Raw genomic sequence first — 15,562 nt, 5'->3', positions numbered from 1 at the left:
AAATAAAACCAAAACACCTTCGCCCTACCCCTCTCTCCTTCACCAGCTTACTTTACTCAGATTTTCTCTACCTCCTCTCCCACTGCAGCACAGGGACACAGGGAATGAGGCTGTGGTCAGTTAGCATGTTATTTCTGCTGCTCCTTCTTTTTTAAAAGGACTCCTCACACTCCTCCTCTGCTCCAATGTGGGGTCTCCCCCCCGGGAGGCCCTCTTCCATTAACTTCTCCAGTGTGAGTTCTTCCCACAGGCTGCATGAATTGCTCCAGTGTGGGTCCCCTCCACAGGATACAGTCCTTGAGGAACAGACTACTCCAGTGTTCTGGGGTTGGGTCACAAGTCCTGCCAGCAAACCTGCTCCACTGTGGGCTTCTCTCTCTCCCCATGAGGCCACAGTTTCTTTCAGGAGCCTGCTCCAGTGTGTGCTTCCCAAGGGGTCTTCACCAGGACCTTCAGGGGAATCCCTGCTCAGGTACTTCTGCCCCTTCACTGAGGTGCGTGCCTGCAGAGCTGTTTCTCTCATACATTCTCATCTCTCTGGCTGAAGTTGCTGTTGTGCAATTTTTTCCCCTTCTTAAATACGTCATCCCAGAGGTGCTGCCACTGTCACTCATGGGTTCAACCTTGACCACTGGCAGATCTGTTCCCAAGCTGGCTGGCATTGGCTCTATCAGACATGGAGAAGATTCTAGCAGCTTCTCTCAGAAGCCACACCTGTAATTCTCCCACCCCTTGTCACATATCACAGTAGAGAGTGGCAGTAATGCTGCACCTCTCCATTAAACTGCTTCAGCTTCTGGAATAAATTAATATTTTCCTTTGAGTGTTTATGCATATGGAGAGAGCTGTGTTAACCTACCATCCGGTTTTGTCAGAACAGTGAATGTAATAATGCCATGTCATGATCCCCTATTCCTCATCTCTTGGTGAGACTGAGTTGATATAACTGAGCCATTGCTGCCTTGCCAAACACCTTTCAACACTGCAACTAGTCAGCATTAAAATAGCAGAATATAAGTGCTACTTATGAAAGTCTTTGCAAAATTTGTATTTAAAGCCTCATGAACAAGTTCCCTGTGTTCCTGCCTGGTGTCACAAAACCCAAGTCCAGCAGCATGTCAAACCTGGGTGCTGTTGACTGCCTGAAGCATGCAGTCCCCAGTGGTACAGGATCTCTGCCAGTGTGATGCCTGGACATCAGTGTTCACACCCTGGGAACTGTCAGGAGAGAGACTGATTGACACAGGCTTTGATGATGGGCGCCACCAGAGATGCAGCACTGTCTGTCCAGGTTCAAGGCCATCTCAGCTGCTAAAGCTCAGTCAGCGCAATGAAGTGTTGAGTCCTGAAAGCTTAATCATGGCAAGCAGCGGTCTAATAAAAGGTGTGTCAGTTTGGCCTCTCTTACTGTGGGTTCTTCCAAATAAAACATGATTGTGGCTGCTTCTAAAACAGGCAAAATGCCTCATCCCTCTGTACTGAGCCCTCCACAGAGGAAGAGCACTGAACTGGAAAGGCACATGGAGGGATTCTAAGCTGTCCTTCCTGCATGGTGCTTGTACCCCCCACATTGCAGATGGTGGTATCTTTGAGACATAAGGAAAAAAACAGCTTCCAGTAGAGACTTCATGAGTCTGAGGCTCTACACAAAACCCTGACTTTTGCCATTTTGCTAAAATAAGCAGATTTTTGTGACAACTCCAGGGGTAGAGGCCATCTGAGCTGCATGGACAGGCCCTGCAGCACAGCCTGTCTATGTGATGAAGAGTTTACGACCTCTAGACCTCCATTTTCACCTTCCTCTGCTTAACTCCTACAGCAGTCAGCTACTCTGACAGAAACTAGGAGCTTGAAGGACACAGTCCAGGAGGGGTTATCCTTACTGCTCCTCTTTGTCTGATGACACCATGGCCAGCAGCTCAGAGCAGTGATTGCAGGGACACTCATGTGCTGCTGGACCAGGGAAGGTGACTGGAATGGAGACAGAGACATAGATGGGGAGCTCTGGTCCTGTGAGGAAAGAGCTCTCACCAAGGTTGGCAGTCACAGGATTCTGAGAGGATGTTCTTTGTGAATTTGAGAGCCTCAGAGGATTCATCTCCCAACCAATAAATATCTGCTGGGCCCTTATAAACTCCACTGATTTACAAAGTTGTCCAAGCTTGTTTGCCCTAACACTCCCCTTGCCCCACCACTAGGAGCGAGTGACAGCCTATTCCTAATTGGCACCTCCATGAAACTCATGATCCTGGAAACTTAAGAGTGAGAAGACAACTGTAATTTTACAGCAGAAGAGGATATTTGTTCTCTGAGATCCTTCTGTTAAAAGAGAAGGCTATTGTTATGGCTCTGTTTGGCAAGAAAAGAATTAGGAATGATCACAGCAACTGTTTCCTTAATGACTACAAACTGCTTTGCTCTCACAGTGTTTTTTTAGGGATATTGTTTACTCAGCTTCAGCCCTACTCAGGATACTTGAAATTCAAATAAACTGCATTGCACTGCATTTTCTGGCAGGCACCCAGTGCAATGAATTTCAAACTAGTGTTTGATTTTGACAGCTACAAGGCAGAGAGGCATCTCACTAGTCAAGACTAATTCTTCCAGTTGCTACACAGCATGACCCTATGAATTTACTGTCAGTCACATTGCTGAGGTCACGTTATCCCTCAGTAACAGTACCCTGACAATATGGTAAAGTGCAGACAGTGATCTGCAGAATGAGGTGACTTTGCTTCTGTGGTATTTAAGACCTGAAATTAACTGTGGGTGTATCTACTGATATTTGGAAGAAAAATAAAGGATTTTCAACCTTTAGGGTGACTTGCGTAGACTCAAAATATTTGTGGTTGCAGATCTTAAACAGATAATTGAAAAAGCGTGGAACAGACATGATTTTTTCATTAATTAAAGAGTAAAGAAGAATAAATTAACTTTCTGAGGTCAAGAAATCATCCCCAAAATATCATTCACCATCCCCCCAATGTTATATATATTTTCAAGTCAGGGTTTCTCAAAGTGCTTTACAAAATGCTGCTTGATGCATGTAACAGATAGCATAAACTATCACTCAGACCTATTAAATTCTCTGGCCCGTGCACAGAGCAGACTATTTAAGGCTATCTTTAGAGGGGAATCCTGGCCAAGGCATCCTCCCTCCTGCTCATTTTGCATACAGGAATTAGCCAAAGCCCCACAGGTTCCTCACATGCTCCAAGCAAGTCTCCAGCAGCACTGAGATGTTTGTGCTTCCTCTTCTTTTTCAGAAAGGGCCCTCCTGCTGAGCAGTTCCATGCCTAAATCTTCATGTCAGCCTGGTGACTAGAAACAATGCTGCCATTGCACAAGCAGATCCTCAAAACATTGAAGGGTTGTGCCTGATTTCTTCATGAATGGTCTTCCTGTCACCAGAGCCATGAGGAAGGCCAGATCCATGTGCTGCCCTGCCATCCTACAAGAGCTGGTGCTCCTGCTCCTGAGAAGCTCAGCAGCAGGCACTGTTGACATTTGGCTCTTAGGACTTGTCACCTGAAGGTTTCCCTGAGATGGATGCCCCCAGAGTGGCCCAGTGTTGCCTGGCTGATCTCACAGGGGCAGCTTGGAGGGCAGAATTGCCCCTGGGCACACCTGGGGCTGCCCAATGGGGCTGGAAGGCACTACCAACACAAGCAGCTGTGCCCCAGGCACAGGGGATGCTCTGTTGCACGTGACACCACCATGTGTGAGGGGTTCAGCTCTCTTGCTGTCATCTCAGAAGAAAGTTTTTTCAATGCATGTAGGCTCTGCATATTTGAAGTACCAGTTTGGAAACACAGCAGAGGGCAAAACTCTTCTGGGGTATTTGTGTGCTTCAGGGCATTCTATGATTAAGATTTGCATTGATTAAGTTCTCTCTCTACTTCAGGGACAAGGTACTTTTATTTGAGACATGTGGCATGGGACTGTGGATTATGGACTGTTGGGATTCAGGTACCACAAAGGGAGAAGGAACTCAGCCTGTCACAGGAAAAACTAGTAGTGGTTTGAGCACAGTGCAGCTGCCAGAGTCACCTCTGAGTCAAAGGGATCTGCATTTTCCTCCCCTTCTGTGGGGGGGGATAGAATATAAGAAAATAAAGATAGTGTAGAAAGTAATCTTACCCCTAAGGAGTTGCAGCTGGGCCAATTATCAAAGATTAGGAACAGGCCTGACTTTAAGAGGCCACAGCTGTAACCAGTGAGAAGAAGAGTGCTATAAAAGAGTGGGGTGGCTGGTTGAAAAGGGAACTGGAGTCTGTTGGCTGCTTTGTGAAGAAGAAAGAGTCATTGCTTGGAGGAGATGCCCATGAGAAAACACCAAGGAGGTATGAAACTTTTGTGATAGAAGACAACGGCATGGAACCCCTGCAATAAGATGACAACACCTTTCTGTTTAGAATTTTAAGAACCCTAGAGTCCAAGTAGCATTTTCAAGAGGTCTTTTCCAACTGCACGTGCTGCCCTGTCCTCTCCAGTACTATTGTTTTGTTTTCCCTCAGTTTTCCTTTCCCTAACCACATTTCTTCCCTTTTTATTAACTTTTCCCTCCTTATCCTCAAATAGCATTTCACCATTTTTTTTTCATTCTTGTGGCCACTGTACTTCTTCCTTTTCTTTCTCACATCTTTCTTAGCAATTAATTACTCCAGGAATAAAAAGCGCAAAGTTTGCTGGGCTTTTCTTCTCATTATCCATAATTCCAACACTTTCTCACCATCTTCCCATCATCACTAATTCATCCAACTTCTCTACATGTCTCATCCTGACACTGCTGTGCCATAACTCTTGGAGGTCATTACCTTTTAACCACAGCCTCACTAACTCTCACCTCCACACTGGTGCCCATCTGATGATTACCTGGCTTCTTTATTTCATTGATTTGCCCTGCAGCTATGGTCTATATTTCATACAGAAATTAATCCACTGGAATGGATCTCACCTTTGCCATGGACTACCCCCTCACTGGTCTGCTTTAGCACTACCCTCTGTGTTTGACTGGTCAATACCAGATTCCTCTTAAGTCCCTTCCACCTTTTTCTTGCATATCATCTTTCACTTATGCTGACCTCTGGATGACTGTTTCTATGTCTCATCTTTCTTACCTCCCTCAGCCTCCCTAAAATCTGTCATTTCTTCTCACATCCTTTCACAGCCCTTCTCCTTTCCAGTTTTGTCCTCTCTTGCACCTACTCCCTTCAGAGCATTACTCCCAATCGTTTTCTTAATTCTATTTTTGTCCATTTGCTTCCTAGCACTTACTGGCTATACCTCATCAAAGGCTTCTCTTTTTACCTTTCAGACCTTCCCTAGGTGACTATTCTCAGCCTCTGTCATCCTCAGCCTTGATGTTTCCTTTCTCCTGTGTAGATTTTCTGCAAGTGACAAATTGCTCTGAAGTCTGCTCAAGCCTAATCTCTTAAAAAAGGTACCCAAGTCTCTCATTTCTGACCCTTAGAAGAATGGTTCCTCTTCCTTCTGTCCTTCCTTCTTCCAGCCCCAGCTTGGAAAAGAGAACAGTATCATGATGTGTCTACCATGGAAAACTCAAAAATCCAGTGGAACTCATGAAAATTGTGAAGTGAAACTGGCTTAATGGTATCAACCAGGTCATCTTCACTTCGAACAAGAACACCCGTTCTTGCAGAGATGAAATGTAACTAATTCCCTTGCCATTTATACTTCCAGGTAGTCTAGATTATTACCTCCACAGGCCTTTGAAAAACCCCTACCACATCACGGTCATTTCTCAGCAGCCTTTGGTGCCTTGGTCTTGTATGTCTGTCCTTTTTCTGCCTGCACTTCTCGGCAGGGTTAATCTCTTTTCTCCTGATGCATGAAACCTGGAAGAACCAGACCACCCCGTTGGACTCTGGCAGCCCCAAAACAAACAAGGTCTATAGCAGGTCTGCCTCAGAGTAAAGGCTGCAGCACTCCATTCAAGCTGCCCTGCAAGGGGAACAGCCATCAGTTTTCTGGGAGACGAGGCTGGCTGAGCAAATCTGCTGCTGCAAGTCAGATGCAAAATTCAGTATTCCCTCATACTTGGAATACTTGGCACAGTGAATATGAAAATAAATGGCAATTAACTCTTTTTCTAAAGAAGTGGGTACAAAGATAATTTTGATGCAAATTCTTTTCAGAAACCAAATTTCCCCATGAGAATGCTGGCATTTAAATGCCTTTTAAGAGCTAAGAAAAACACTCAATTTATTCTTTGTTTCTAGACAGGAACACTCTGTTTCAGATTTGTCTCAAAAACTTCCTGAGCAAGTGGGTTGGCCTTGTTAACCTCACTCTTAGCTGTGGTTAGCTTCTGCTAGGTGCCAATGTGCTTTGAGCCTATTGATTGTTTTGCAGGATAGGAAAGAGACTGATGTTTTGAATACACAGCAGAACTTATCCTCACTGTTCAAAAAGGACATGTAATTGAAACAGAGATAAGTCTATTGTTTTGAAATAAAATAGGGAGAAAATTATTTTTAATTTCTTTTTCATGAGGACACTGAACCACTCATTCCAGTTGAATAGGTCAAAATTTTTGCCACCCTTCATGGGTTTTGCTATCTTGAGCAAATGATTTTGCATCATTCATTGGAATGGTGTAAAATTGAAGGAACTGAATCTTCACTAATCAGTGTTCTCAGCACCTAGATGGCTAACCAAGGGAATCTGTTACATTTAACACTGAAGTGATTTCCAATGGGTCCATTACAGCTTCTCAGCTGAGGTGGTGGGAAATTGGCCTTAGGACTAACAGGGTCTGGGAAAACTGCCCACTAGAATTGTTCCAAGTCTCTAAAAGGGGCAATTGAACATAAAGGCATCATCTCTAGTTCAATGAGTCCATCAGCTGGAAATCACTGCTGATCAGAGAAGTACTATAGGGAACAATTGCTGTGCATTTGCTCTATTCTTCTCCTCTTCCCTAGGCATCAGCCTTTAGCCATTCCTAAAGACAGGACACTGACAAAGACAGGATCTAGGTGAAACTTTGGTTTCACCCAAAAAAGACATTTCTGGCACTGTGACATGAGTTGCTGCTACAGAGAGCAGGTACTCAGGTCAAACAGTTTCAGAAGAAAGCTCACGTAAGGGCAAGGCTTAAAATCTCATCCCATCCACATCGTCTAGGAAAATGATCTACGTGAACTTCCACCAAAGATAACTGGACCCCAACTGTATCTTTCTAACCCAGAAAGAGCACGACCAAGGGTTGCTCTGAGTCAAACACTCCCTGCATCATACAGAGAAGGCAGCTATCCTTTCTCCCAAACTAGAGCTGAGGGAGATGCTATGTTTTTAGTACTGTTCACTATGAAGTCTTAATCCTGAGTACATGCATAAAGCAGCTAGACAAATCTATCCAGCTTCCAGTTATCTACTAAACATGACCTAGCATGATCCAGACTGGATTTAACTTGTGTATATAAGCAGAAAACCATGAGAATGCTCTTTTCCATGCAGCCCATTGGTGTGCAGCATCCTGGTAACACATGTCACCGAAGACACCCTTATGTACCCCTGCTGCTCTGTCACAGCCTCACAGAGAATTGATTCAGGTTCAACATCTGAGACACATCTCCCCGACGCACTGTGGGGTTTGGGTCACTGCTGTCCAAAAGGCTTCCTGCTACTGCAGTGCAATGATTGCAGCTGACAAGTTAACTCCACATCAAGGCAGCAGTGGTTTGGGTGCCAGGGAGAGTCTTCCTCGGGAGCTTGCACGAGCCTAAGATTGCCAAGGGGTGTGTGGGGACCAGCATGGCAAACCCCCACACAGGAATCAAGCTGAGCAGCTTCTGGCCCATGGGAACACAAGTCAAGGCCAGGTTGGACAGGGCTTTGAGCAGCCTGGTCTAGTGGAAGGTGTCCCTGCCTATGACCCAGGAGCTGGACTTGGGTGATCTCTGAGGACCCTTTGAACCCAAACTGTTCTATCACTCTGTAACAGCAGTGCCTGCTGGGACTAGGGCAGAAACACGAGGCAAACACTCCTCTCTCGCCCAATCATTAGTTTCTCAGTAATCCAAAGAACATCACTAGCATCTGTGGGGACACAATGGTCCTCATTTTTTGTACAATGATTCTGTTCTTTGATGTGTCTTAGGTGATGATATTTTGGCTTAATTAGGTTGTGCTGGTACCAGACAGTCTGGGACCACTAAGATTCCTGAGGATGCTATGGCTTGAGGAGCTGTCATGCTGATCCAGGATTTCCTCTGCAAAACAGCGAGGAGATAATACACATTCCAAACTCTCCAATCCAAAGGATTTTGTGAAATTCCTTCAGTTCTAGCTCACTGGCAATACCTTAAGCCCCACCTTCTGGTGAATAGCTAAAGTGCAGGGAGAGACATCACTCCAAGTTAAAACAGGAGTTTTCAAGACAATTCTACTAAAATAGAAAAATGCCTGATTCTTCAGGAGAATCCACTGATCTTCAACAAAGTGTCGAAAAAAATAGTTTTAAAAGGCATCAAGTAGTTTCATCATGTTGGATTCCATTTTCTTCACTTGATATAAACTGTCATGCTATAGAGTTTGTATTTTAAGCAGTTTTCTCTCTTCTCAGTAGTGGCAGTGAGCACACATAAATCAAAACCAGTCTGATCATAACCACAGGTTGAATCATGGGATGACTCTAGGAAGTTGTGAGAGAACAGGAAGAAACAGGGTGATGGCCCAAGAAGGTGCTTTTCAGTTTAAAAGCACCCTCTGAAGAGAGGTTTCTCACTAACTTGTGCTAACCAAGAGGACAAAGCATCCATTTCTGAAATCTCTTAAAGTTACTGAAGAACCTCAGGCACGGATTTTAAAAGCTCATCTAGAGATACCACATCAAGCCAAAATCACATCAATATTTTTTCCCATCTAAACTACAGCAACTACTGTTAACCACAGTGAAGTGTCTCTGAAATAAGGCAAGCTACAAAACCACAACCTGTAATTTATGTATGGCCATAAATAAAGATGGAAGAGAGTTCCAGCTTCTTTTGGCACAATTTTTCAAAGTCTTTAATACCTAGCAGCTCAAACTTAACAAGACACTATTCTAGTCCTGATGGAACTAGAGATGAGAAATGTTCCTGAATAACCCCAGTGAGAGATGTTGGAAGAAAGAGCCAGAAAGGAAAAAGAGCAAGATCCTGTTCTCTTATTGTAAAGTCACCTAACTTCATTGTTTCAGAAATTTTAAAGTCACTCACCAATACCAAGAATAAGGATTATAAGAATATGGTAATACTTTCATCTATTAGTCCTATTGAAGAGAAACTGCAAATTCCTCTCTTTAAGGGAAATGCTCTAATGATCTATAATAGTCAAGTCTACTTTCCATGTGGAATGAGGCATGAAGATCTGGCAGCACAAATGGAAACAGATGACCACCACATCTTGCTTAGGAAGACCATAGCTTGGATGATTACATTTTACTTCTGTCCGTAATCTGACTTTCAAAGTTCCACATCCACTGCTGTCAAGAGAAGGTGCTGTGAAACAGAACATAAAATGTATTGCATCCTGTGCTACCCTCATCCAGCAAAAGAAAACATCAAATGAAACACACTTCTCTTCGCACAGGATGACTGCCATCTCTCAGCCCAAGAACTGCTCCCCTTTTACTGGGAGAAGGCAGCACGTAGTGATGATCAGGTGAGTGTCTATTTTTGGCTAGTAAATTACTTTTCTCTTAGATATAGCTGAGCACAAAGTGCACTATTTAGAATATTTATAACAGGAGAAGGGCTGTGAAAGATGAGTGACCTGGTTTTGTTCTCACTTTTGTGTGGAAACTAAACACAAATCCAGTGGATTCAATCATGGCAGAGAAAATCAAATTTAGGCTTGAAGGTCTACAAGACTTCACTGTTTAAAAAGAAAAATACAATAAAATAACGACGTGGCACACATCCTCCTTCACTCATGCTTCCCCAGTCTGTCATCTCACCTCTACTCAAAAGAACTTAAACTAGACCCAGCTACACAAGCAAATCCCTGGGCTCACCTGCCCTGATGCAGAGGTCTCCTCAGGAGGATGAGCTGTATCCAAATCATTCCAGAACAGGCTCAAGTATTTCTCAAAGTTCAGAGCTCTTGCTTACAAATTCCTCAAAGCAAAGTGTGTTCCTTGCACAATAAAATTTGTGGTGCCACAGGGGGGAGCTTGGAGCTTGTGCTGTGGCTAAAGCTTGCCACTTCCAGATCAAGAGCAAAGGACAGCTCAGCAGCATTAACAGCTGCAGCCACTGGAAACGCTGCTCCGGAAAGGCTGCTTGAAAATCATGACACATGCATACATACTGCACAAGCACTTTATTAAAGATGTTCCTTTTCAACATGATCTTAGGAGACACTCATTGACTTTGCCTTGAAAAAGCAGCCAAACACATAACTTATAGCAGAACAGAAGTCTTACACAGTCTTTATCCACTACAGTTTGGGAGAAGACTATGAATGCAAAAAAAGACCACATTTTCCACAAAATGCACCTGTTGATTTTCTTTGAACACTTGCAAGAGAGGGAAGCCATTCCATTACTTACACCTTTATCTTCCTTCCCACCAAAGGAAGCAAGATGTCCCAGCACAGTGCTAGGAAATACCTACCTTTTTTTTTTACACATTATTTTCTAAATGGTGCTACATTTTACTGCAAGTTTATTAATTTTTTTTGTGTTGGTACCAAGTGTGAGCAGGAAGGCATATGATTTTAGTAACTTGCACAGCAGCTATTCAAATCCATTATAAAAACATATTCCTATGTAAAGACTTTTAATTAGGCGAGAAATGTGCTTCCTTTGGATAATGGGCTTGGTTCACTGCAATACCTGCGTAATTAATGCTTATTTATTAGAAAAGCATCCCTGAATCAGTAAATGGGGCTATTGACTCTGCTGCAAACCACTATGTCAGTCTGCTTTGGTACCTCTGAAGACATAAATCATCTACCTCTAATAGGAAAACAAATGACCTGTCCTGATTCAAGCTGAAAAACAGTGCTGCAATTGAAAAAGCCCAGTCCTGAGCAGCCATTGTGTTTGGTGCTGCAGGATGACAGTGTAGCAATCTTTTTTTTTTGCTTTAAGCAATACCTTCTCATTACCTTAATAGGAATTCATGCTACTTGATTGTGAACTGGGCCCACTATTCACAGTATTATTATACATAACCAAAGGCCAATGTAATTAACAAAATGGATCAAACTCATTCTTTTGGAAGGAAAAAAAACAAAATGAGAGACTGATTTTGCTGGGGTTTTGGAGAACTGGCTTGGTACAGAATGTTACCTCTGTACCAATGCATTTTAAACACAAAGAAATCACTGGCTAAAAGACTGATGGCTAAGACAGCATTTTCAGTGGTAGTATCTTATACTGCTGGAAACTAAGTTACCAGTGATATAACATAAATCAAGGTAGTAGTGCATTAGTTTAAAGATATATAAATATTTATTTGAATGCTGTAGCATAACAGCTATAATTTTTCACTGCTTTGATATCCAAGGATTCCTAGTACTATACAAATGTATTTTATCTGCTTCATTTTTTTGTTTTGGTACTTTCATTCAAAGCAAAGTAACTTCCATTTCTCTGTTTTGCACTGAAATAAAGACTCTTGTTTCAGTCCATAATGCTTTTCTTATTCTTTCTGGTCTGTCTCTGTCAGTGTTTGTTTTATGAGCACCAAACCCCAGACACTAGTCCCTAGCGTCCATCTCCCAGTACCCAGGCTCCCAGTCCTCTGCACATACACACCCCAAAGGCACAACCAGACAACACTGACAGTGCACCTGGTGCCTCCAAACAGGGCTCTGCAGAGCCTGAGCAGCACTGGCACTGCTACCACACCACTGGGACTTCTGCAACATGATCTCTTTTCCTAGTAGATTCCCATTAGGATTCTTGTTGGAATCTGGAAAGCAGGCACTACCCTGCATTTCCCATTTCTCAGGAGACTGCCAGAATCATCGTGATTTTCTGTTTCTGGGACTGCTGTCACATTCTGCTAAGACCACAGGAGTCCTAAATAAGTAAACACAAACCTCCCTCTGACTTCCATCTAAAAAGTTTCTAACCATGTCTACTGCTAAGTACTTTGCTCTATGGAGACTCATGCTCCCAGCAGTTAGGAAATGAGAACACTCAGGAGCAGACAATATTCAAACAAAAAGGTAAAGACTGACAGGAGGTGAGAGAAAGCTGAATTTCCCAACATAAGCTCTGGCCTCAGTAGTGTGTGCTTCTGTAAGAGCTGTTTTCTGTTGCACCAAAAAGGCAGCTTTTGATTGCACAGGTCACAGTGAGGTGAGCAATACCTGGCTGCTCTGTGACTCTGAACAGATTTCAGGTGCAGCAGGAGTGATGAGGTCAGAACAAGGAGAAACAATCAATTCCCATGCAGAGAAACTTTACCTTAATTCCCAAACTACTTATGTCCTCCATTTTTTTTCTAACAGCATCCAGAGCATCTCAGTTCACATTTCATATGCTTTTTGCAAGACAATTATTCTAGTTTGTAAAATACAAAAAAATGAAATTTAGTTGCTGACATCTATTTTCATATTAAATCTCCTTTCCAAATATGCATCTTCTCTACATAGATATGCCTGGAAATGTTCAGATGCATTCCATGAGAACACAAAGAAAAAAAATTCAATCCCACTAGCTGAAAAGAAATCAGCTGCAGTGTCACAGCTACAGTGCAGGACACTGCCACTGGACTGATTCACAGAGAAGGAAAGGATTTTATCCTATTCCCTGCCTTTGATAGCATCCAAGAGGATTTGTACTCCTGTGGAAGGAGATGGTGATGATGGTGATGTGGATGAGCCCACTCTCCATTCAGGATCATATGCACTAGAATACAATGAATAACTGCTTTATATGAGACTGTCTTGTCCTGAACTGGCCACTCTTCAAGTAAAACAGATGATGCTTACTTACAATACTAAAATGTTTTTAATAGGACACACCTTTTTTAGAGTTGCTCTCCATCTCCAAGGCAGGACATACCTTTTATCAATTAAAGTAGGGCACCCCCTTTGAGTGTGTAACTATAGGTTTGTTGCACATCAGGTAATGAATCTGATTTGGTGGACAATGCTGGGAGTAGGCTGCCAGGGAGCCCGTCCTGAAGGGAATATGGAAAATGAAACACACACACCCACACCACCCCAGGAGCAACCTCCTATGGGAGAGTACACATTTTGATGTGGATCACTCAGCTTTTGAACGTGGTGCACACTGAGGGGCTCTGTGCTTATTTTACCCAGTCTACCTCACAGATATTAATTAGAGGGTTTCAAAATTATTAACAGGTCCCAATATTTACTGTGAGTACATGGTCACAACATGACCTGTAGTAGTGTGAGCACCTCTGAAAGGACAGACAAGCAAACAGAATTTATTCCCTTCTTGTAGTGCATATGTTGTAGTGTGTTCTTGGGCTTATGTGTTACAGCTGAACTCATCTAAGCAGGTTTGTTGCCTTCAAAATAAGGGATCCTGCTCCCCAGCACAGAGAACTTCTGCTTCAGGCCACTGTCTTCACTTCTTTCCAGATCATGCTCTGGTACTCATCACATAATGAGTTCGTCCAAGTCACTAATCTGCTGTAGAATTATTTCTCTTTTTTTTATTGCTGAATTTGTTTTCTGCCAGATCAGTGACCTGAACTGACCCACTGTACGGTAAAATGGAACCAGCAAAGGGGAAAGGGGGAGCAGGAGCTGAGAGTGCAGAGCTGCGTGTAGATTGGTAAGAGCGGGATCTCCTCTTTAAGTAGCAGTAAAAGTAACAGCAGATCTAATAGCACCTTTATAAACTGCCAAGCAGGGAATTAATTTTTCCATGCTATTCTGCTGCAGGATGGTCCTGGAGATATAGTGGGCTGGTCCTGGGGCCAAGATCTGCACTGCAGGGCATTGTGTTCTGCCTCCACGTTGTGCTAGTTCTCAAAGCTGTTTGTGCTGTCATCGAGTGACTGGCAGTGTTGTATTGTTCTTGTGAGCTTATTCCCAGACTGTATGTCAATCCAGAATTGATTCAAGGCTGGTTTTAAGCCATCCATATGGCAGTTATTGACAGAAGAAAGCACTATAGCACACATTACATTTATTATTCTGAAACTTTAGGAGGGATGTAAATGGTACATCTCATGCATCTCATGCAAGCCTGTGCTGCCTGAAATTTAACTATTTACTTGCTAGTCTAAGTACTCTTACTTTGCACTTCAGTAAGAAAACATACTACTAAGAGCACACTTTTCTCACTCTTTTTAGTCATAAAAGAAACTAAATCCTAACTTCCTTCTTCTTTACACTGGCTTCTGGCTTCTTATTCTCCTAATAACCCATGCCTGCAATGAAGGTTCAAAGAAAAAAAGGCTTTTCACAATTACTTAGAAAGGTCAAAGACATCACTTCCAACTTAAATAAAAACCCAATTAAATATACCACTTCTGGCACACAGCAGCTCAAGCAGTAGTCATTCTCAATACCATATACTCAAAAATGTTACATATTCTAATAATAAATTCATAACAATTCATATTCTAATAAATGGCAGGACTTGTTCACTGGCAGACTGGAGGAGCCTAAGAGTCTCAAAGCTGAATCCAAAGGGAAAGCCCTGTTATGCTCCCAGCTTTTCCTAGCACTGAGCAGGCTCCACCTTCACCAAGGACAGTTCACCTTGTGAAACTGATCATAAGTTATTTAGCTATTGCAAGGAATTTAATCACTTAGATTAAATAAAACTGTTGTGACATCTGTTATGCTGTGAGACTAATGAAAGCTTTGAAATTTGAAGAAAACAGAAATACCTGAAAGCACTGTTAGTCCATAATTTTTGAAGTTTTAGTTAAGTTCCAGGAGAATAAAAAAAGAGGAAGAGAGGGGATTGAAGAAAAGAGGGTGGAAAAGATGGAAAGAAAAAGGAAAGAATGATGGGAACAGAAACAGAAGGAAAGCACTACTTGATAGGTAGTTTACCAGGAAACTTGCAAGCAGAGATAGTCAAAAATGAACAGGCATTCATCTGCTATTCCATTTCAGTGAGATGCTAAACTCCTCAAGGTCAGCTCAGAACCCAGCTTGAATTTTGCTGAATCTATAAACTATAGATCAGGGATCTTTGCTTCTCTTCATTTTAACATACCCTGATAACATTAATTATTATGCCTCTGGTACATTTTGTAAACACTCGAGGTACTGAATCTATTACTAAAAACACTGTACTATTCTCCTGCTGGGAGGAACCCCCACTCTGAGTTCTAGAGAATGCAACTCATGGTTAGGAATTTCGGTGATTTTAACTTCCTCCCACCAGCACATGCAAATGACTGCAAGTACTGACACGAGCTGCATTCTGACATGCTCCTGCAGCCGTCAGGAGAGGCAGCAGAACACCCGCCCTGCTGGGGAGCTCACTTACCTCATAGTTCTCTGCCTTATGAGGCTGCACAGTGAACAGATCCTTTACCTATTGCTTTCAGGTTAACAAACACAACAGATTAAAAAAAAATTATTGAGGATGAGTATGCGAGAA

The sequence above is a fragment of the Molothrus ater genome, chromosome 3, assembly GCF_012460135.2.
Source record: "Molothrus ater isolate BHLD 08-10-18 breed brown headed cowbird chromosome 3, BPBGC_Mater_1.1, whole genome shotgun sequence".
Lineage (NCBI taxonomy): Eukaryota > Metazoa > Chordata > Aves > Passeriformes > Icteridae > Molothrus > Molothrus ater.
Note: the sequence above shows the minus strand (reverse complement) of the source record.